The 25,982-nt window shown below is 31.7% G+C and overlaps 1 long non-coding RNA gene across 1 annotated transcript; it reads right to left on the reverse strand.

Moving 5' to 3' along the window:
- Nucleotides 1–561: 561 nt before the first annotated feature.
- Nucleotides 562–25,089, reverse strand: LOC134707383 (uncharacterized). The gene is made up of 3 exons (XR_010105704.1): nt 24,978–25,089; nt 2,754–2,902; nt 562–991 (listed from the first exon to the last, which is right to left on the reverse strand). It is a non-coding gene; the product is annotated as an uncharacterized LOC134707383 (long non-coding RNA).
- Nucleotides 25,090–25,982: the final 893 nt, after the last annotated feature.

Below are 25,982 nucleotides of genomic sequence, written 5' to 3' on the forward strand. Positions count from 1 at the left end.
TGGTGACCTTCTGCTGTTGTTTTTTATTTGGTCGGGTTGTTGTCTCTTTGACACATTCCCCATTTCCATTCTCAATTTTATTTTTTACAGAGTTTGTCTTTAGTGCCGTGTGGAGGCAGTAGAGTGCCTCCCAGTGCTTCAGGTTTATGCTCTTATAATATACTAGATTATGGAGTGTGTCCGAGCGAGAACTGCTCTAGTTCATTACTTTAGTTAGGACGCCTCCGGGTGCGGGAATTTCTCGCTACATTGAAGACCTGTTGGTGACCTTCTGCTGTTGTTTTTTATTTGGTCGGCTTGTTGTCTCTTTGACACATTCCCCATTTCCATTCTCAATTTTATATTGCTGTTCAAGATAAGTACAACGGCAAATTGTAAAAATCCTATGATAAATTTCAACTCGAAATTGTATCGACACATGCAAATTTATGATAATATCAGTTTTAAATCTAAGTACCTGAACATCATGAACAAACACTAAATTGATAAAGATGTGTAAAAAATCAACTTTTAAAATTATTCGAATCGTTATTTAATTTGAATATTAATAATTAACTCGCCGAAGGATCGTTTATCCGAATATTAGAATTAAATAACTCGAGTTGATACCAAGCTATATCCCATTCTTTTTATTTTCTGCAGTGGATTCTGTGGAAGTTCAGTATATTAGAAACCGTTACAACAACATGCAAAGCAGTCGACGTTACTGTCGTCATACTCTCTCGATCTTGTCGCGTCTTGTCATTTCGTTGTCATTAATGGTTGGCCTAGTCCTTGGTGTTAATTTACAGCTCTTGTAGGACAATAACTGAAAAGGGCATCTCTGAAGTGTAACTGTTATTAAGCATCATGACTATTCATGATTCCTTCCCGTAATATTCTAATGGTCTGCATTTGAATTTTGTCTTGCTTTGTATTGCTAATACATAAACAAAACTTCGATTTCATTTTTATATGGATTCAAAGAAATTTTATACGAAGGAAAAAACACCTGAAAAAAAGCATGCATCAGTTCATTATAATGTTAAGAAATTCATGTGACGTCAATAATTATTGTCACAATATCTATAGGAAGTTCAAGCATTGCTTTCCAAATGATTTGTAATGTCAAAACAAGAATTATATTTCTTTTTAATTTAAACACCATAAAACTTTTTTTAATGATTTTAATACATTTTTTATTGTTAAATACTGGAAATTCTATATAGCTAAGTCATTGAATACAAAAACTATCTAGACAAAAAGTGCACAACTTTTTTTCCAGAAAGTAGCCGAATTATTCTATGTTACACATTTACAGCAGATATATATCATTAGATAGAGGACATTGTCATGTTATCAGCTAAGCTTCAGCTTCTGTTTCGATATGACATTTTATAATCTTATAGATGTCTGATGTATCAGTATTCATATACATCGAAATCTGTTTAAAGTTTTATCCTTTAGGTTTTTTTTCTTTAATCGTGGTCATAAATTGGTTTAACTTTCATGTTTGGGTAGAATTTCCAGTAATCACGGTTATGCATTTATCAATTACACATAAAGTATCAAATCAAAGTCAAAGGACCAAATTTCAACGACTTACCGGTTGGCCACGGTTAATATTAGCCATGATCCATTTTGTGATAGAATAAGTACTTTTCATTAATTGTTTCATTCATAAGATCAATCTTGGAAGGTAAATTAAGCCTTGTGAATTTCAATACAAAACAGTCTTCGAAAGATTTGTTTAGCAAAAAAATATTAAAAAGTTAAAAACAAATATTGTGTTACGCCTTACCAATACGGTCAAGGATACTTTGGTGAATAACATAACTTATTTATGATAATGAAAGTAATAATTAAAAACAAGTGCTGTTTTGTTTTTGAAAACATCTATAAGAGCGTTTCAATGACTTTGTAAATATTACTGATAGAATTAAAGGCTTGCCTAAAATAACTTTTTTTTTTAGTTTTAAGTTTACTTTGTGCAGCTTCGTCAAACGGTACAGAATCCATTGATCTTGTGCAAAACCGAACAAGCTATACAGAAAACAATAAAAACGTTTAAGTTTAAAACCTTCAAACTAAAGATAAATAAATTGAATAAAAGAAAGAGTTCTTTAAAAAAAAAATCAACTACTTTGATTCTTATACATTCTATGCTTTCATATATTCGGTTTTGAGCGTTCCTGATGATGGTTAATCCAGAGAAGCGCTTCAGACGCATGCTATTATTTAACGTGTTGTTTTCATTTTTTTACAACACCAGGTCGCTGGTGGACTGTCAGCCCCAGGGTAACATCAGCTCAGTAGTCAATATTTCTGTACTGTCATGATTTATAATTAAGCTTTCTTAAATTGTCTATTTATAAATTTTGGAATTATAAAGAGACTAAGGTTTCAACTCAAGTTGACCTTAGATGGATTCGGCTATTTTTAAGAATTTTTTGTCATATAGCGCTTCAACCGTTTCGGTTCCTATAATTCTAGGCTTTTTAAATATTCTGCTTTGAAAGTTCCTGACGAAAGTAAATCTAGAAAAAAACTGCTTCCAACGCATGAAATTATTTAACGTTGTTTTCATTGTTCACAAAACAAACGCAGTACTAGGAATTGATCAACACCATATATTATAATTGTCCTCGAAGTTCAGTATTTTTGTTATCAAACTTTTTTTTGTATCAATAGGTTTATTTCTGAGTGTGACATCATATTTCCAAAATGACTGTCTTTGAGATAAAATTTACCAAACATTTCTAATAATTTATTACCTATAATGATTTCAGAAAGTAAAATATACTTGACTTAAAATCCAAGTCTTCACTGCATTCACGCACAAAACAGTTAGTTGAAGATTGATCGTTTCTCTCGAGTGGTTTGTGCTTCGTTCATAATCAGGATTACGCTCATATCAAACCAACTGCAAAAAATTCAATCAATAAGAAACGTTGAACAAAGAATAACGTATAATTTGAAAAGAGAAGTAATCCTGTTTGGTAACATTTTTGGTAAGAATATAACCATCTCCAATACTTATATCAAATTTTAAATACTGAAGAATAATATTTATTAAAACATTATTCGGAAAGAAAAATTAAGTGTTATCCGTCGATCAGTCGTTTAATCTGTATCATACATGTTTACAAAAGGACAAAGTACAATACAAAATAAACAGATGATGCTATAAGTATCATGCACCTAAATTAAACGGTCAGAAGACTGACTTATTCATGTATGTTTTGAATTTTTGAAATACTAAGGCTTTTCTACTTCAGGCATAGATTACCTTAGCGGTATTTGGCAAAAATTTTAGGAATGTTGGTCCTCAATGCTCTCCAACTTCAAACTTTATTTGGCCCTTTTAACCTTTTTTGGATTCGAACGTCACTGATGAGTCTTGGGTAGACGAAACGTGCGTCTGGTGTATATACAAAATTTAGTCCTGGTATCTATGATGTGTTAATGTACAGTTTTTGTATTTCGATTTTTCATAACAATGTACAATACAGTTAAAAGATGAGTTTGATATATGTTTATGCACGTGGACAATGTTGTGGGGAAAAAATAACAAAATTTCTGAACTCTAAGATAAATTTAAACTACGGAAGTTCATAACACAATCAATCTACGGAACAAGTAAAACAACTGCAATATCACTAAGTTGGGACATTTATTTGTACAAACTGGTGGGTTAAAACTGGTCTTAAAGCTAGTTATACCTCCAACTTAAAGCAAGGTTTGTCTTTTTGCAATTATACCTTATCTTCTTAGTGTTGCGACACGAAATATTTTCATTTTAGGCAGAAAATGTAAGATGCTACTGTTAAAATTTTTATTGACTGATATGATTGAAATGTACTCCATCTATTATGGATGGATGGATGCATGATAGAAATGAGCACGAACCGTAATGAAATCATACACAAGTGTATCTAAACAGAGTAAATTCCGCTGAAACGAGAGGACAAGAATCTCCTTACGTGCACGAGATGCGAAAAAAAACCTATCACGTAATAGAATGCGACCGGTAAATACAGACCAGGATCAAGATCTAAACGACCCTCCACCAGACTAGAGGCTCATAAATAAGTGATAAAACATTGAGATTTGCGCTCTGACGTTCATTACTTACGGTCAGTAGGACATGATAGAGGTTCACACAGAATGATGTTGGTATCCATCACAATTTTTGAGGGACTACGGCCCCTCTTTTCCTTTATTAGATAATGCAGTGAACGTTAGAACATTTCGTGCGTAGGGTCAACAATATAGTGAAGGCGCCTCATGAATAATGTGTCTTTACTCCTTAGATTATATTTAAATAGATCAGGTTAAACAAGTAGTTATATGTCACTGTAGGTGATATTTAAGTATAAGAAGGTATCATCAACCAACTCAGTATTCCGTTTTCATTAATTCTCTTTCTTTGTCTTATCATCTATTATTTATGATGCCTTAATATACTAACATGGAGAATTACTGACTGTCGTTATGATTCAGTTGATACAGATAATTAGTAAACATAATTACATGATATCAAACATGTTGTTTTGAAAAGAAAACTTACTCTAATAATAATTTAGACAGCTGACTGCAGGTAGTTTGATTTAATTCAATATTGTTTACTGTAGTCGATGCATAAGTCTGAAGTTATATTTTAGGAATTTTGGTCCTCAATGCTCTCCAACTTCGTTCTTCATTAGGCTTTTTAAACATTTCGTGCGTAGGGTCAACAATATAGTGAAGGCGCCTCATGAATAATGTGTCTTTACTCCTTAGATTATATTTAAATAGATCAGGTTAAACAAGTAGTTATATGTCACTGTAGGTGATATTTAAGTATAAGAAGGTATCATCAACCAACTCAGTATTCCGTTTTCATTAATTCTCTTTCTTTGTCTTATCATCTATAATTTATGATGCCTTAATATACTAACATGGAGAATTACTGACTGTCGTTACTCTAATAATAATTTAGACAGCTGACTGCAGGTAGTTTGATTTAATTCAATATTGTTTACTGTAGTCGATGCATAAGTCTGAAGTTATATTTTAGGAATTTTGGTCCTCAATGCTCTCCAACTTCGTTCTTCATTAGGCTTTTTAAACATTTCGTGCGTAGGGTCAACAATATAGTGAAGGCGCCTCATGAATAATGTGTCTTTACTCCTTAGATTATATTTAAATAGATCAGGTTAAACAAGTAGTTATATGTCACTGTAGGTGATATTTAAGTATAAGAAGGTATCATCAACCAACTCAGTATTCCGTTTTCATTAATTCTCTTTCTTTGTCTTATCATCTATTATTTATGATGCCTTAATATACTAACATGGAGAATTACTGACTGTCGTTACTCTAATAATAATTTAGACAGCTGACTGCAGGTAGTTTGATTTAATTCAATATTGTTTACTGTAGTCGATGCATAAGTCTGAAGTTATATTTTAGGAATTTTGGTCCTCAATGCTCTCCAACTTCGTTCTTCATTAGGCTTTTTAAACATTTCGTGCGTAGGGTCAACAATATAGTGAAGGCGCCTCATGAATAATGTGTCTTTACTCCTTAGATTATATTTAAATAGATCAGGTTAAACAAGTAGTTATATGTCACTGTAGGTGATATTTAAGTATAAGAAGGTATCATCAACCAACTCAGTATTCCGTTTTCATTAATTCTCTTTCTTTGTCTTATCATCTATTATTTATGATGCCTTAATATACTAACATGGAGAATTACTGACTGTCGTTACTCTAATAATAATTTAGACAGCTGACTGCAGGTAGTTTGATTTAATTCAATATGGTTTACTGTAGTCGATGCATAAGTCTGAAGTTATATTTTAGGAATTTTGGTCCTCAATGCTCTCCAACTTCGTTCTTCATTAGGCTTTTTAAACATTTCGTGCGTAGGGTCAACAATATACACTAGTAGCACGATTTCAGTCTGAAACGGTCATTTTGGTCTGATCACATCTTGATTGACTGGATTTACCGCTAGAGGAAATCGTCGAGACTTTTTAGACCGTTTAAGACTCCGTTACGATCGATAGTCACATCAGGTAAATCAGTCCGTTAAGGCATGTCAAGATTATCAAGACTGAATCTCCTAGCGAGCTGTTAAGATCCGTTACGACAGTGTCAGACCGAAACAGACCATGGATACAAAATTACGTTAAGATGTTGTCAGACCGTGTTTAGTCGTGTTCAGATTTTATTAATTTGGACAGAAAACGGGTAAAACTTTCCCAGTGTTTATCAGGGGTTGCTCCCCTTTTAAGAATAAAATTAAAATTTAAAAGAAGACGGTTTATGTTAACTGAAAGTCTGCCATGTTTTAATTAAATAAAGAAAATAATCAATTCTAATTCATACCTCTTCCTATTTAAATATTTAACATTTTCTATATTAAAAAAAACCATAAGTGGTTCAAAGTCATACTGCTGCGCAAACCGTGGTGAATTGAGTTTAAAATCAACAAATTCCCGAAATTATATTTAATAATTATTCATTGAATATACACATCAAAAACTTTATATTTAATGGTTTACAAGTGATTGTAAATAAATATTTATGCAATTACAGACTGGTGCCGTGGGGGAAAATGTGTCAACTTGACGTTACAGATAATTTGTATACCCTTAAAAATTACGGATGTCGGGATTAACACTTGAAAACGTAATCTAAATATGTTTATCTAAATATGTTTAATTTAAATTGTTGATGTTACTTTTCTTTAATATTGTAAATAATATGCATTATCATTTAACTTTTCATGTTTTCTATATAAATTTCATTTAAGTTATTGTAAACTTAAGACAGGGAAAAACTATAACAGTACTATTTATGTCTTTTGTCGTTTTCTGTTTATTGTCATAGCATTGTCCGTTAATTTTTGTCAGACTTGTGCGTTTGATTTCCATATTTTTTTTATTGTGTCTATAATCCAAAAACCATTTATAACTTTCTTACATACCAGATTTAGAGGCGTTCGTTAAAAAATAAAGGTTAAATATTATTGCAAAAGTCTGTGAATTATTGAAAATATGACGTTCCGAAAACAAGTCGCTATATTAAATGCTTGTAAATCTCCATTACATGTGGTGCGCTTTTATTCAAATACCTTTCTGTTACATAAAAAAAAGTGTAAAAACAGTTATTGAAATCCAGCTGAAAAAAGGGAAAACGAATAGTGTCTATCTAACTTATTTTTCAAATATATCGAATACACAAATAAATCTCTAACCATCAACGCTTGCAATTTGTTTTTACTGACAGGTGTCTGCTGGCATTCGATTGGATATCAGTTTTATGTAGGCGTAACAATTCATCACACTTATCCAATCAGCTGTCTTGTATGCGATCTCATAAGGTCCACATAGTTTAGTTTTTTATACATGTAATGGTAGCGATAAAAAATATTCGTGCAGAATATACATATACTATGAAACAAACAATATCCAGTCCAAAAATGACTTACGTGACACCATATTATACCAAATAACTATCTAAAAACTGAGACAGCATACATACATGTATAAACTGTTATCATTCATAACAATTACTATTTTAAAAGTGAAATATTTTACTATTAGTATCATGGTCCTAGCAATTAAAAAAAAAAATATCATAAAAGGACGTTGTTGCAATGGTGTGACAGGGACTTTAAGGTGCGTCTAAAAACAACCTTGGCTGCCGTGGTGCACTAAGGTCTCGAAACTGCACTAAGACCATGATGGAACACTATAGCGAACTTTCTATACTTATGAAATGTCCATGTGTGGAAAAGAGATCTTACTATACACTGTACGGACATTTAGACTTATCATCACTAGCTGTGATATACAGGAAAAGAATTAGCAAGGATAGCAAGGATACAAAAATTACGATTTTAATAATGCTAGAAATTAAAAGGAAAGTGTACGGAATTCGCCAAAAAAAACGTATTTTAGAATCACGAAATAATTGAAATCGAATTTAGATTAGATTTGTGATCGTTGGAATTTATTAAGACTGTTTAAAATATCGATCTCTTTATAATTATCTTGTTTGGATCGAAATTAATGAGGTTCATAATATCATATATATATATAAGTATATATTAGTATTGAATTGGTCTATACTCATGCAAATAACCCTTTCAATAAAAATACTTATAAACTGATTTTAAAGTAATCAAACGGAACACATACTACAGGAGATGTGGGATATATTTCAATTTGACAGCAACCAAACGACAAAAAACATAGATGAATCAAGAGCGCATGTTTAGTCTTCAACGAGAAGCAGGTGTCTATACAAAAGGTCACGGTCTGAATGATCAATCGTCATAAGTTTGTATAAAATTTGTAAATACAATAAATAAAAACAATTATATGAAATAGTCTTAACAACTTAATATCCATTATTTACACAAGTTCGAATGATCTAAATAATCTACATTGTTTTTATCGTTAGAGACACGTTTGTAAAGCTCATTTTTTATTTTTTTTATTTTTTTTACGGTCTTCTCTTTTTTCATTTATAACCCACAAAAGTTGCTCAACCTTTCATTCTGACAGCGTGAAAGACCAGAACCAAGGTAACACACTAATATAAGTTTTCACAAACCGGTAATTTCTTCGCCCAGGGATATGAATTTGACATTTAAAGTCCCTCAACAGCTTTACAATACCCGGCCGTATCACTTCCGCGTATATTGTAGATGGAACGGATAATATACACAATGAATTTCATACACCAGAAATACTAATACAGGGGAATTTTACCTTTTTGGAGGACTCCGAAGAGGTGGTGCATTGCATGTGCGCTAATTTTGAACAAAAATCCAAATTTTTTATTTGGGGTACGTCTAAACACCGGTAATGACCTCCTTAGTGCACTCAGGACATACAATGTGCACTCAGGATCCTTCATATTCATCCTATTAGCACACGGGACGGGATGGGTGAATTTATTCATTACACGCTGCTTATTTAAGAGTATAATAGATTTTTTTTTTATAAGATGACCGATAGTGCTGTCTCAATTCAGAGATTGAACATTAAAAAACATGATTAAGTATGTATATAGTACAGAATAGTATAGAACGTGAAAGCGATTCGTTTGATATAAAATTTGCAGCAATTATCCAGTATAAAATGTCTGTCTATCTATAGCTACATCCAACGCTTTACATGTCATGATATAATGATATTCGTCAACTCTCAATCATTTTTTACAGCCTTTTTTTATCATAATATAACTTCTATAATAACTTTATGGAATTATACTGAATATAAAAGGGAATTTAACGTATGAATTTTTCAAATTGTTGAAGGCCGTACGTGACTATAGATGTTAATTTCTGTTTCAGTAAAGTTAATCTCTTTTCGTGCTTTTAGAGAGTTGTCTCTTTGGCAATCGTACCACATCTCGATTTTTTTGATTTTTTTTTATATATTTAAAGTTAGCCTTCAACCCCCCCCCCCCCATTTTTCATGAAACTCCTAAAAAAAAGATAGCTTACATATAACATATGTTTCGATAGCTAATATAGATCTTATTTTAGTTTAAAAACTTTACGAATGCTCAGATTAACGTGTTGCTGCATGATTCGAAGTGATCAGACTATCGCTAGGCCATTTCAACTCAAAATATATAAAAATATCGTTGCATCGGTAAAACTTTGAATCTTTTTTGACAAAAATATTAGAATTTAAGGCTGCCCTGCTTTTATAATAACTGTTATCTTGTTATCATTTCAATGAATATCAAGTTATATTTGTCGATGAACGGTTGTTGAGTTAATGCACGGTATTGTGATTTTTTTTCACAATTGAATTTATTGAACCTTTTGTTAAGATTCATTGTCCTATGTATCAAATTAGAATAGCTTTCTATTATCAGTTCTTTGGCGTTGCAACACCACTGCATGGTCATCCAATGAAAAAAGGAAAATCATAATATTTATTTTATTAATAATATAATCTTTTATTCGTAAGCAATACAACTTACAGAAAATAATTATTACAAATATTCAATTACATCAGTGAAATATATTTATATTAGTCAAATAATCATATAAATAAGTATACCCATTTATATAACAGTACAGCCCAGTATAATCAAATATAACACATTTTCAAATGAATTTAATTTTGTGCCTTCGCAGTCAAAAATAAAAAATTCCCTTTAATTGTTAAGTTGCTTTACATAATGAACAGATACTGGTGAGCACCCAGCCACTTTAAAAGGGGGTCACAACCGAGTATCAAAAAAAGGGACGAACTATATGTCCCTATTCAAATGCATTGATCGTCTAAAAAGTCTAAGATTCGACGGTTTTCTTCAACAATATGGTTTGATAAATTTCTTTCGAAAACTCATTATACTTTTCACATACTAAAATAAAATGATATTCATCTCCAAATACTTGTTTATCACACATATTACAAAATTTTTGATATCTCTCAATATTTTAAATCGACAAGTTTCTATATTCGAACGGTGAGCAGATGTATGCGGTATTTTCAAATAAATGATTCTATAAATATAATTTTAATACAGCATGATCTAAATAAAATTGTTGGGGTCAAATACATCTATGCAACAAACATTTAGGCGAGTCTTCAAAAAATTAGTTCATTTCACTATCAAAGCTACCGTTTAATATATCTTTGAATTCAATTAATAACAAATTCACATTTTTTACACCCTGATGTAACCGTACTTTTAAAGCGTAGTCATCCGTATCAATAAATTGTTTAATATCAAAATTGAAGTGCATGAGTATTATTAACGTCTGGGATGAGTGTGAGAAATCTCTGTTGATGGGAATAAACAAAATTTAGCTGAATTTGCATTATTCAAATTAATGAAAAGGCAAGCTAGTGTGTGTTTAAAATGATATTGTTGGAATGGATTTATAACATGAAAAATGTGTGTAACCGATTTAACGTTGACTTGGACTGCGAATTTGAAAATAATATATTTGTGAAATCACATTCTACAAGATGACATATTTTGTAAGTACTTTAACCTTTAATTCTAATAATTCTAATACTAGTATCTTTGACATGCATTTTATAGCTGACTGTGCGGTATGGGCTTTGCTCAATGTTGACGGCCGTACGGTGACATATAGTTGTAAATGTCTGTGTTATTTTGGTCTCTTGTGGACAGTTGTCTCATTCGCAATCATACCACATCTTCTCTATTATATTTATATAGCTATTACTTAAAACTGTCATATGTACATGTTCCAGGCTCGTTCCGCTGAAAGAGGTCTCCTTTCAAGTTTGAAAATATGTTAATAGTTCGGAAAAACTATCAGAAATATATATGATAAAAAAAATCAGTAAAGTTCCCAATACTCTTTTTGTGAACTTTCTTGCTATTCCCGAGTGTGTTTTAATCGAAGAATTTTCTCTCTAATGACACTATGGTTATGTTAACCAGGATTGCAATTTAATATTTACGGAAGACTTGCGTTTCGTCTTAAAAAAAAAGCTCATTAGACTAGTGCGCTCGAATCAAAAAATAAAAAAAGGCAAAATAAAGTACGAAGTTGAATAGAATTGAGGACCAACATACCTAAAAGTTTTCCCAATTTCATCCTCCGTAAGGTTATCTATTCCTGAGATAAAAAGCCTTATAGTGTTTCAAAAATACAAAATTTTGTTAACTATAAATTTATAATTATGACCATATCAATGATAACTCTTCCATCCTTCAATTGCAAACCACATAAAACCTAAACAATTCAAGTGCACTTATAAATTAAATGATGAAATGATGTAAAGCAAGACTTTAGTTAGCGTGCTTGCTTTGGTTTTTTTTTTATTGTACAATCATTATGATAACACCAAATTTAATTCAAATATAATAATTATATAAATACAGGTTAAACTATGCCGATACATATTGTTTAAAGATGTCAATCTTATTAACAAAATTTGTATAAACAATTATACAAACAAAGCAAGCAAGTAAACCAAAGTTTTGCTTTACATGCATTAGGAAACTAGCTGTAAAGCCTTAATTAAGCCGACTTGCTCAAACAATAGATAAAGTAAGAGACGGATTTGATAAAATTTAACATATGGAGGAAAGTTTGGTTTTAAAACACTCTAAATAAATTCAATAGAAATTTCATTTATTTCAAATGTATTCCATTTAATTTCTTATAAATCGTTTAGGGATCTTTATCCTTGTTTTTTATCCATTTCCATATCCTTGTATTTTTTTTTATCCATTTCCATGACACTTCACCACTAATTACGTACATCTTGATATAGATTGAATCGTTGGTTTTCCCGTTTAAAAGGTTTTACACTGGGGCCCTTTATAACTTGCTGTTCGGTGTCAGCCAAGACTCCATGTTGAAGACCGTATTTTGACTTATTTTTATTATATACTATTATAAATTGTGACTCGGATGGAGAGTTGTCTCATTGTCACATACGACATCTTATCTATCTATGGCTCAAACCGAAACGAAACGGGACAAAAAGGGATAAAAACACACTTTTTTGATATTTTTATAATGGGCTTAATATGAGTCAGAAAAGAGTAGAATAGTGAGTCGCGTTGGGGTATAAGCGTGACGCTGAATTGCCGATTGTTTTTGTAAGCGTGACACGTGAAAGTTAAATGATTGTGTCGTGAAAACGAGAAATAAAGTATAGCAGGACACGGAAAATTTCAAAAAATCTGAACTGCATAGTATAAGCGGGATACGGGAATCTGACAAAGCAGTAAGCGGGATCAGGTATCATACCCCCCCCCAATGATACCCCAGAATAAGATATTTATTTATCTTCATCATATTGTTACAGTTATGCCTTCAATAACAAATGTATCCCATGCATGCATTTTCATATTTTTGATCCCTTTTTCAAGTTTGTGGTTTTCAAATTTATAGACAAAAGTCCTTATGGATATTTGGGGTTCTCTGACATGCTGAATCTAACCGTGTATCCAGTTTAGGGATCTTTTGCCAAGTTACCGAAATAGCCCACATAGAGGTCCAAAGGGTCTAAGATCATCAAACATGAATTGTAGCATGCATGTCGTGTACAATTACCCAAATGTGCATTGTTTGACCTCTATGGTACTGAGTATCCACTCGCGGATTTAGAAATTTTCATAAGTAGGGCCCAATAACTGCCTAAGAGGGGGCCCGCTCCAGTGATTCTATAAAAGTAACCAAATGTTTTCCCAAAAAGGGGGCAACCCCCTGCCCCCCTAAATCCCCCCGTCGAAATTTACGAACATATATGCTTTTCAAGTGTGAAAACCATCAACAAAATTTATACATAATCGGGAATATCTTTAACAGAATAGTCTCACACCGTAACTATATCGGGCCCAACTATATATAATACTTTAGCTATTTGACCAACAATGTATAAAAAAAACAGAACGAATTTAATGTCATCTTTCCCTATTGTTTAATGTTATAAGTCTGTTTCAACTGGCAAGAATACCCATAAAGCGGACAAGCAGTTTGTTCTTTAAATTGCTGTCATTGAATATCAAGAAAGAAAATAAATCCCGAAATTGATTTGAAAGTTTGATACTCTATAGTTTTCGGCCTGGAAAATATTCACATCCCTTAGGGATTATTAGTGTACGTCCAGTTGCGTACATATAACATGTATGTCGGAACAATTGTGATGATGACGAATTTCTTCCTTTATTCGAGAACAATCTAATTGATATATAAATGTCCATAAATGAGCCAAAGAAAGTTTTATATCGACCTGTATTTAAATCTCTTCTTCTTCTTTTGGTATACAATAGTCTTTCGACATTTGATGATTACATACTGTTGGCATACATGGACTAGTCTACTACATGTAACAAAACTTTTACCCCAATTCACACAAAATGTATGTTTCTTTCTTATGTACAATGTATACATGTATATATTTGAATTTGCGCTATAGTTCCGTAACTTTTTATCCTGGCGTATATACGAATGGTCGACAAGTGCGTACATTTTTTTTAATCAAAATTTCTGGTATAGTCTGATCTGTCCTTCACCATTGACAAAAAATATGTATATAGATTTTTATTTCATCAAATCTGTTGTTTATTTTTAGGTATTATCTATATTTTTATAAATAATTTTCTTTACATCAGAAATGTTATTCATAAACAAGCGTATGAGTTTAGTAATGACTAGTATATATAATATCACTTTCGGACACACAAGATAGAGATGCATATTATACGAATGTAGGAAAAAAAGTCACAGGAAAAAAAGTCACGGAAAAAAAGTCACGGAAAAAAAGTCACAGGAAAAAAGGTCACAGGAAAAAAAGTCACAGGAAAAAAAGTCACAATACATATTTTTTGCATGAAATAGTCATAGGGTCTGCACATACATGTATTAACAGGAGAAACATTCCCAATTTGTATTTTTTTTCTTATGGAAATGGTCATAAGGCCGCACATATATATGGATATATTAGCGAAACATTCCCAATAGATATTTGTTTGGAAATAGACATTTGTTAATTCATTTTATACGACTAGCTTTGGAAATTTAGATATAAATGGCAAATCATTTAAATGGAACATGTTCATGCTGGTGTACTAGATTGATACATGTTTTCAAGGATTTGTTGTAATTATTTTTGTTTTATATCTCTTAGAGATGTGAGTTTAACAGCAACAATTTCCCCTCATTTTAATAAAAGTTAGAAGTTCAGTATATAACTTGACCACATGTTTTTTGGATTTTTATAAAGATAAGTATTCTGTAATTTAGTGTTAAACAAACAACTCATTGCCATTAATAATAGCTTAGCATTTTATACATATATATCTAGGGACTGTTGATATTGATGTGTGGCTTCTTGTGGCACCTCCCCCCTTTGTAGACCTTTTATTTCTTGTCTTCGTAGGAAGCCATATCAATGAAATACAACTTATGCTCAATATTAAATAAAAGGACACAATCAGTTTTCCCTGTTAGTTAAAAAAGTCAATTTTGAAAAAAAGAAAATGATTTATTCAGATACACTTTTATTAGTATATATATCACGTATATAATTCCTTTATAGTTTTAAAAAATTAATCCGATACAAAAATATTATGACTTTTTCAATGCATTCGAAAACTACAGTTTAATTATTTATTGCATACATGTACATAGTGACTTTTTCACATGCATTCCAACATATTTCTGACAAATAAGTTTACTTAAACAAATTGTTACTTTTTTTCCTGCGACTTTTTTTCTTGTGACTTTATTTCCTAGGGATATTGTGACTTTTTTTCCTGTGACTTTTTTTCCGTTATACACCTAATAGTTCAAAATGGAAAGTTATAAGTTACAGGCCGTTTACACTCACCAATACCCTAAGACGTGAAACGATGCATGAATTTACAAGCTTCTTTCTTTCTTTCTTTTGTATTAGCTTCCTATCTAAGGAACACCCCGCAATGGGTAATGAGGAGTATTTACAGTAGTGGGTAAATCAAGATTTATTTTATATTTTTAAAAGTTAATTACAATAGGGTTAAAAAGTAAAAAAAAAAATTAAAAAAAATAAAAAATAAAAAGAATAAAATATAAGGACCAAAGACAAAGGTAAAAATAATCGATAAAGCTCGACAGGAAATCGCCTGAATACCTGGACGTGTCACCCCCCCCCCCCCCCCCCCTGCAATACCTTTGGGAGTAATACCTTTAGCCATGCAGGTGATCAGTGGAACGAAGATCCTAATTTATTTGAATAAAGTTTATTACATAAAAGAATTATGAACTAATTAGATTTCCGAAAACAATTCAAGTTTCACGGAACAATTATTTATGATTTAAAATTTTTACTATTTAACTTATTCCAATAGTATCATTATTGTTAAAAATAACAGATCATGGTTATTAAAAAAAAAAGATAAGAAATTTTCCGTATCAACATAGTTTGTATAGTTAACTAGTCGGATAAAACAACCGTACGATTGACAAGATATCGACACGCAATTACGACTACATCGGGTTACTGTAGTTTTGTTCCTTATACATATCTTGGGTGCAAAGCGGAGAAGGTAACAAAATGGCCGACCGGAGAGAATTGATACTCTAAATTCAAAATCGATGGTGATCTCTTATCTAGCAGAATTAAACTTATATTCATGCATTTGAGCATTTTTATACAGAATGAACATAATATCAATTTTTGATTTTTTTGCGAAGTTTCCCTTCAATGAAAATTCCCAATCATCACAATAAAAAGGGTGAAACAGCTTGTATACTTTGAGCTTTCGAACTAAATGGTAACCCCAACCCCAACCCCCAACGTAGAATGGTTCAAATTTTGAGTTGGAGCCGTCAGACTGCTCTATAATTTGATATAATTTGTCTCGGTGGATCCAGGGGGGTTCCGGGGGTTGGACCCCCTTTTTTTGGCCGATCAATGCATTTGAATAGAGCATATACTTGGATCCTCCCCTTTTACTCTGGGTTGGGACCCTCTTTTTTAAAATGGCTGGATCCGCGCCTGATTGCAGTACACTGCACTGTGAGTATTTGTTAGATAATCACGCGCGATTTTATCATTTAAAGGAAATGCTTCACGAAATAACTAAGATCAGTTTATGTGTACTCGTAACACAAAGAAGAAAAGATTGGGCTGCCTCTCTTCAATTGTGTCTAGTTACCAAAGTAAAATCAAAATTTATAATTCTCTGACAATGCACCTGCATGGTGATATATTGTATATGTCATTCCAACACTTACACTTGTTCTTTTATTTGTGTGGTTATTTAATGACCATTTTAATTCAAAGCTTGGTCAGTTGGATTTGCATCCTTCATTTTCCAGTACTCCAGAATTTCTACATACATATCACAGTAAGTAATTAAAGTTGTGTGTTAAACGTCAATGCGAAAGCAAAAAATCCATAATTTTTTTTAGAGGGCACATATGTTTCTTTCGTCTGACAGCAGGTATACACCACAGTTATCGTAAATTATAAAAACATATATAAAAAAAATCGAAAAGAAACCATTATTTTTTTTAACACAAAACAGAGAAAAGAACTGATAAGTGCGGGGAATCCATGCGCCTTTCCTCCCTGATGTTTCGATATCTTAAAAAATAATTATTCTTTTATCCATGTTAACACGTGAAAACTACACCAGTGAGTTCCATATATGTCATAAACTTACAGCTGGTGCTGAATATGCATGAAGTATTTGCCACTGGACTTTAAACAACCAACCGAATCAATCACACTACAACTTATAGTATATATAGTTGTGAAATACAAAATGTATATTATAATTATATAATTAGCCAAATAAATAGAATACAATGATACACACTACTTTATATACTAAGTAACTGACATAATTTAAAGGAATAATCTCTAAACTATACAAGTAGAGAAGCGGAAAGTTTCTTTTGAATAGTAAACAAACTTCCGAACAGTACATGTTTTTTAATGATTTTCCCTACGGCGCTCAAATATTTTGCATGGTCTTTTAGTGTTTAGACATATGACATTGTAAGAACCTTTAACGTATAATAGATTCAAATTCGTTATTTTGTTCAATATAAGAAAAACAAAGACATGTATATTAAAAAACTGACGGTCAGACATCACTACTTAAATACGTGTATACACGAATTCATTAGTTCTTTATTAACGTTTAGCCCTACGGCACCTTTTTATTAAGAATGATGATGAGAGTAATTGTAAAATATAATAGGCATGTTCTTTCTTACGTTATGGATCATTGATTTTGTTACCTGTTGACCCGGTTGATTACTAGCACGTGCCATTGAACTCGACCATTTCAACTAACACAGATTTTTTTTTAAATTAACGCCATACATATATACTAAGAACTATAAACATATTATATGAATTAGAAAATAAATTTTATAAGGATACAACATTGTTTGAATGAACATTTTTATACGGTGATACTTTAACACGGTCCCGACAGAGACTGAATGCAGTATCATGATCAGCTTTCGGGATCCGGGAAGTATTTTTTTTGAATTTCCGGATGTCGAGAATATTTTTTCCCAAGTTTAATAGAGTAACTCGCACGAAAAAAACATAAAAAAGCAACAGCTTCCACGCTAAACTATGACATATATCAACAGATAACGAATTAAAGCAACTGTAATACATAAAACAAAAATATGCATGTGTTAATTTGCCTCCGTTGCATTTCTGTGGATTGTCTCATTGGCAATCATACCACATTTCCTTAACTTTTTAAGGTAACGTTTAGGATTTTCCGTTACTTTTTAATCTTCAAATACGAAACACATTTTAAGGTTAAATTGATGGCATACATTTTGGTGTGTATACAATAAACATACGTCCTTGCATTTAATTATCAATATATATATTCATATAAACTAACATTTATTAAAAAATAAACAATTATATAGACGTTTAATTAACCAAAATATACTTCAAATTATACTTATATTAAAATACATGTATATTAATCTAAAATGCATTATCGAGTAGAAGGGGCGCAACTCGTGGTATCAAACCGATATACTGAACGGATCTAAACAGGGTCTGAAAATTTTGAACGTAATTTTGTATCCATGGTCTGTTTTGGTCTAACACTGTCTTAACGGGTCTTAACAGCCCGCTAGACGATTCAGTCTTTTCCGTCTGGACATGCCTTAACGAACTGATTTACCTGATGCGGCTATCGATCGTAACGCAGTCTTAACGGTCTAAAATGTCTCGACGATTTGCTCTAGCGGTAAATCCAGTCAATCAAGATGTGATCAGACCAAAATGACCGTTTCAGACTGAAATCGTGCTACTAGTGATAGTGAAGGCGCCTCATGAATAATGTGTCTTTACTCCTTAGATTATATTTAAATAGATCAGGTTAAACAAGTAGTTATATGTCACTGTAGGTGATATTTAAGTATAAGAAGGTATCATCAACCAACTCAGTATTCCGTTTTCATTAATTCTCTTTCTTTGTCTTATCATCTATTATTTATGATGCCTTAATATACTAACATGGAGAATTACTGACTGTCGTTATGATTCAGTTGATACAGATAATTAGTAAACATAATTACATGCATGATATCAAACATGTTGTTTTGAAAAGAAAACTTACTCTAATAATAATTTAGACAGCTGACTGCAGGTAGTTTGATTTAATTCAATATTGTTTACTGTAGTCGATGCATAAGTCTGAAGTTATATTTTAGGAATTTTGGTCCTCAATGCTCTCCAACTTCGTTCTTCATTAGGCTTTTTAAACATTTCGTGCGTAGGGTCAACAATATAGTGAAGGCGCCTCATGAATAATGTGTCTTTACTCCTTAGATTATATTTAAATAGATCAGGTTAAACAAGTAGTTATATGTCACTGTAGGTGATATTTAAGTATAAGAAGGTATCATCAACCAACTCAGTATTCCGTTTTCATTAATTCTCTTTCTTTGTCTTATCATCTATTATTTATGATGCCTTAATATACTAACATGGAGAATTACTGACTGTCGTTACTCTAATAATAATTTAGACAGCTGACTGCAGGTAGTTTGATTTAATTCAATATTGTTTACTGTAGTCGATGCATAAGTCTGAAGTTATATTTTAGGAATTTTGGTCCTCAATGCTCTCCAACTTCGTTCTTCATTAGGCTTTTTAAACACTTTTTGGATTCGAGTGTCACTAATGTTTTACGCTTCAAAAATAATTAATGTCACTATTTTCCTATATTTTATTACAAGTACTAGTTAAAAGCACTACAAAACATTTGTTGTAGAAACATATTTGTAACATTTGGAGAACTTGTTTTTAATTCAACAGACTGTCGGCATACCAATTGGAACCAATTGGAATCCTCTTCTTATGAAGGAAAATAAGGAACAAGCATTATCCTTTAACTTTTATTTCCGCTATATCGATGATGTTCTCTCACTAAATAATTCAACAATTGGTGACTACACATCTATTCCATCGAACTCGAGATAATGATACAACAGATACAGTTAATATAAAAAAGAAGACGTGGTATGATTGCCAATGAGACAATTCACAAATGACCAAAAAGACACAAACATTAACATAGTCTGCCTCATATCTTGTAAATACATAGTAGGGACCTTCAAATGTTCAAAGAGGCATTAAGATGTGTCGTAGTTGTGGTATGTTTGTTAACTACATGACTCTCTGTTAAGCAAACAGACTTGACCTTTATAGCTTGTTGTTCGGTGTGAGCCAAAGCTCCGTGTTGAAGGCCGTACTTTAACCTATAATGGTTTACTTTTTAAATTGTTACTTGTATGGAGAATTGTCTCATTGGCACTCACACCACATCTTCTTATATCTATTCAATGTAGATTAATTTCAAATTGTACTCTTTAGAAGCCCATGTAGTATTTACGGCATACCACCACAACAACATTGTTGGCTACTTTGTCGGCCAGTACATACATAAACAGTTTTAAAAATGCTTAAAGTATATTACTTATTCTGGAAATAGGCCTATTATGTACTCTTTTATTCATTTCTTAATTACTCTTAATACGATATTAGAATATCTACAAATGCATGCATTCATTTAAATGAGAATGAAGCGTTTTTGTTTTATCAGAGTTTCTCTCTTTACACCAATTTTATAAAATAGGAAAGAGTGTCTTATGTGAACTGACGACACTATTTCCATTCTTTTTTTGATGGAGGACGACATGTTGGTTCTTTTTTACTTTGAGGTCCCCCCACACTAATATGGCTATAGGGTTTGTAATCTAAACAATTCACAGTGTCAAGTTTAAGGCGTACGATTTTCTACTGTGACGTCGGATGTTACTAACGTATAATTAAAAAAACATTCTGCTGTTTTTTTGTATGTGGGCGAAATAAAAATTGGTTCTGTATTATCAAAATGGGGGGTATAAAGTTTTGTATAGTAGTCATTAAATATACTCGATAAATTGATAAAATCAATACCTCTGTTAATATATTTATTTTTTAGAAAGTGCAGTTTACAATCTTAACATGTTTATGGTTTATCAATACGCAGGAACAGCCTATGGTGGCAAAAAGCTGTAATTATACACGAATACTCATAGAGAAGGCTGAAGAAAGAGATAGTGTCACACTCATCGAAAATATCACGTAGTTTACCAATTGGTATTTGACTTAGCTTACATAATATGTGATGCCTACCATTGTGTGTAAATATAAATAGGAGATTATCAAGCGTATACATTTAACGTTGTGTAATTCGTTCATTTTGATTAATGAGTTTGCCATGTGACCTATTATTACGTTGTCTTTTATCAACAATATTCATGACGTCGATAGAAGGAGTTTTAGATATGTTCCATTGACAAAGTAAATTGTTACGTAGAACCAGGGGATCAGCTGTCTGAAGTCAATTACTCCAAGAGAGTTCGAGTATTTGTGGGAATAACCTCAATTGTTTATGCGATTGCCCTTGATGTTTTTGGATCGTACCCAGAGGTTTGAATATTTTTTTAAATACTGTGGTTATGTCGAATTTCGTAGGTTTTCTGAAGCGCTATAGATGTACTTGTGTTCGTTTAAAAAAATGTCTCTCTGTTTGTCCTAAATATTGTATACCATACTTAGGCTTTGTTCAACTAACTACATAATTAAGGCTTTCAGTTTTTCGTGTAATGACACAGTTAATTTGTAATTGAAGATGTCCATGTCATTTATTTTTAATAATTTGGCTGCATCAAGGTTGAACTTATATTAGGAATGAGAGATTTTTTGGCAAAAAAATATCCTTGAAGGATTGGTGAATGTTATTTTCTTGCCATTTCGTAAAATCATGCAAACTTTTAAAAGGGTTGAAAAAAATCAATTAGACCGAAAGTCATAGATTTGAATAAGAATTACAATAACGGAATATATTTTGATTAACTCTTTGATCGAATTGTTGTCTTTTAAGCACATTGCCTATTATCATTCTCAATTTAGAATTATAAAAACTGTCGACGATTATCAAAAACTATATTTAATGACATATAAAACATATAGGTCCGAGAAAACAGTTACATCGTAGTGAATTATTCTAAGACAGAAAAGGCAACTTTCAAAAATCGCACCAGTTTTATCTTAAAAATATGTCTACCATTTAGTGTATAGATCTAGACATACTAATTTTAGACCTTTTCAAACTGGACAAGATCACTTATTTACCTACATCTAAACACTATACTAACATGTGTGTACATGTAATGTTATATCAATATTACTATTATATGCATAAAATATCAGAAAATAAATTTGAAAGGTGTAGGAAGAGTTAAATACTGTCCGTGTTACGGACTCTATTCGTAGAAATTAAAGGGGCATAACGGTGTCCAGGACCTATTGAAAGACAAATGCAGAGATATATAAGAACTCTAAGTAATCCACAGAAAAACAGTATATAATACTGTAAAGGACATTAAACATGAATATATTGAATATGTAGACAAGCCAAACCAGATGCTCCGCAGGGCGTAGCTTTATACGACCGCAGAGGTTGAACCCTGAACGGTTGGGGCAAGTATGGACATAACATTCAAGCTGGATTCAGCTCTAAATTTGGATTGTGATTAAATAGTTGACACAGCATAGGTTTCTGACACAGAATGAATGTGTTCTAATGAAATTAAAATTTTTGTTTTCTCTTAGAGCAATTCACTATGCTGTTGAATATTATTCCTCTCAAAAAAATGTTTGAAGAAATTTTCTTTTTATTTATGAAATTTCAAATGAGAAAATTGAACCCATTTTTTTTAATCACATCCCCCTTTCCCTTATTCCAAAACTAATCTCAATTAAAATTTCTAATGGAGTTTGCAACAATTACTACTCATTTAAATACATCATAAAATATTAAGATGTAAAAAAACTGCTTGTTATCACTGAATGGTAAAGATTATTTTAATTTATCAGTTGGTAGTAAAAAGTGAATATACATTGTATATTGTATATATAACAAAGATTTAAGTTGATTCTGGACAAAGAAAGATAACTCCAAATAAAAAAATTCTTACAATCAGATATTTCTTGCTTACTATTCTGGACAAAGAAAGATAACTCTAATTAAAAACAAAATTGCTATTTCACAATATTTTGCAATAAGATATTTCTTGCCATTGCGCAATACTGTGCAATTGAAAAGACTTGCTATTGCACAAAACTTAATATAATAATTTTAGATCCTGATTTGGACCAACTTGAAAACTGGGCCCATAATCAAAAATCTAAGTACATGTTTGGATTCAGCATATCAAAGAACCCCAAGATTTCAATTTTTGTTAAAATCAAACTAAGTTTAATTTTGGACCCTTTGGACTTTAATGTAGACCAATTTGAAAACAAGACCAAAAATGAGGAATCTACATACACAGTTAGATTTGGCATATCAAAGAACACCATTTATTCAATTTTTGATGAAATCAAACAAAGTTTAATTTTGGACCCTGATTTGGACCAACTTGAAAACTGGGCCGATAATCAAGAATCTAAGTACATTTTTAGATTCAGCATATCAAAGAACCCAACCGATTAATTTTTTGTCAAAATCAAACGAAGTTTAATTTAGGACCCTTTGGACCTTAATGTAGACCAATTTGAAAACGGGACCAAAAGTTAAAAATCTACATACACAGTTAGATTCGGCATATCAAAAAACCCCAATTATTCAATTTTGATGAAATCAAAGTTTAATTTTGGACCTTTTGGGCCCCTTATTCCTAAACTGTTGGGACCTAAACTCCCAAAATCAATACCAACCTTCCTTTTGTGGTCATAAACATTGTGTTTAAATTTCATTATTTTCTATTTACTTAAACTAAAGTGATTGTGCGAAAACCAAGAATAATGCTTATTTGGGCCCATTTTTGGCCCCTAATTCCTACACTGTTGAAACCAAAACTCCCAAAATCAATCCCAACCTTTCTTTTGTGGTCATAAACCTTGTGATAAAATTTTATAGATTTATATTCACTTTTACTAAAGTTAGAGTGCGAAAACTAAAAGTATTCGGACGACGACGACGACGACGACGACGACGCAGACGACGACGCCAACGTGATAGCAATATACGACGAAATTTTTTTCAAAATTTGCGGTCGTATAAAAACTTACTGATATATCAATTTCCATAAGTAATAAGTAATTACTGCAAAAATGTATGGGCATACATTAAATATATGGGTTATGTTTTGTGCATTCCTGATGAACGTACGGCGCTTGTGACGCATGCAATAACCAGTGGTATGGCAATTACCAAAATTACTTCTTATAAGAAATTAAACTGCAACAAGGATAGCAAGTGTTTACAAATTTAAATTCAACTAAACCTATTTATGTCAATATCTATCGCCATTTCGTTATCCGAATTCTTTGTTTTAGTTCTTAGCTTTTTATTTACTGAATTTTTATAGCATCTCATTGGTTCTTCGTGAATTATCTTTCCGATTCGCAACTTCGTTTAAAGTGATTATCTTTAAGATGTCTATCCCCATCTAGTTCCTTTCGAATAGGTAAAAGTTTACAGTTCCAAAGTCTTCCACAATATAGCCAGTCAACTCCAGGACATATCAACAAAAGACTTAATGTCTTACAGAATAATTAATATTTAGCGAATATCAAATATTCTCAAGCAATTAAGACTTTAATGATCTGCAATTTCATACTTTGTTTGAACTATTATTTTGCCTTTTCAAACGTCCCTGATTACACTTTATAACCGAAATGCGCTTCCTGCATACACTTTATAACCGAAATGCGCTTCCTGCATACACAATGGTCTGTTATCTCTGATGAGTTTAATGGACGTTTTTAAAAGATATTATAGATATTGCCACAAGAAAGTACATAAGAGAAACTTATATGGTTAAATTTAGCCTATCAAGACTTGTAAGTTATGTTATCATCGCAAAATATCAATAGAAAAATGGAAAAATTTAAAGGAAAACAAAAATATAATGAAAGTTTTCTATTATATAAAAAAAGAAATACAAAAGTTTACCTGCTTCTCCTGATTTCCTTTGTAGTCAAATTAAAATGATTGTCAAGCTTTTTTTTGTGCAATGGTTTAACGTGTGAAACCAAAAAAAAACCAACATGTATTTATATTCATCAAGGCTCCGTTTATAAAATTAAAACCAATGCAGTAACAATGATGATGATATACATGAGAGATTTTTTGAAAAAAGTACAACCTGATTTTAATCCAAAATTAGATAAGCATGTTGTTGATTTCTTATGGTTGATAAAATTGCTTCATTTTTATTATTCTTTTTGCTTTATAAAAGTAGAAATAGAAAAAAGAAACATAACACAATAGCAGTGTATATAAAGTACGAGTCAAGTTTGTTAATTTTCACTGTCGTATGCGAGTATGTCTATTGTAGAATAAAGGATATTGGGAAAACTGTATTTGTTTACATTTACAAAATGAATGATTTGAATGTATCTTTTAAAATATTTCATTAGAATGTTACTTTTTAATGTGTAATTGCTGTTTATTCTAATTCGGAACTACCCAGGATAGGTTAGGCAAATGTCTATGAGTGGCCGTTCGTGTCATTGGAAGTGTAAAAATACCGTATGAAATTTTCAACGCGTAAGTTTTTACTTTCAACGCGTTGGTTTTCACTTTAAACGAGTTGGTTTTTTTTACTTTCAACGCGTTCGGTTTTACTATCAACGCGTTGGTTTTACTTCCAACCCGTTATTTTTCACTATTAACACGTTGGTCATAACTTTAAACGCGTTGATTCGTAATTTATACGGTTTGAAAAACCAACGCGCTGGTTTTCAATTCCATACCGTAAGTTTTTCATTCCATACCGTAATATAAAAAAGAAGATGTGGTATGATTGCCAATGAGACAACTATCCACAAAAGACCAAAATTACACAAGCATTAACAACTATAGGTCACCGTACGGCTTTCAACAATGAGCAAAGCCCATACCGCATAGTCAGCTATAAAAGGCCCCGATAAGACAATGTAAAACAATTAAAACGAG

This window comes from Mytilus trossulus, chromosome 1 (assembly GCF_036588685.1).
Source record: "Mytilus trossulus isolate FHL-02 chromosome 1, PNRI_Mtr1.1.1.hap1, whole genome shotgun sequence".
NCBI lineage: Eukaryota > Metazoa > Mollusca > Bivalvia > Mytilida > Mytilidae > Mytilus > Mytilus trossulus.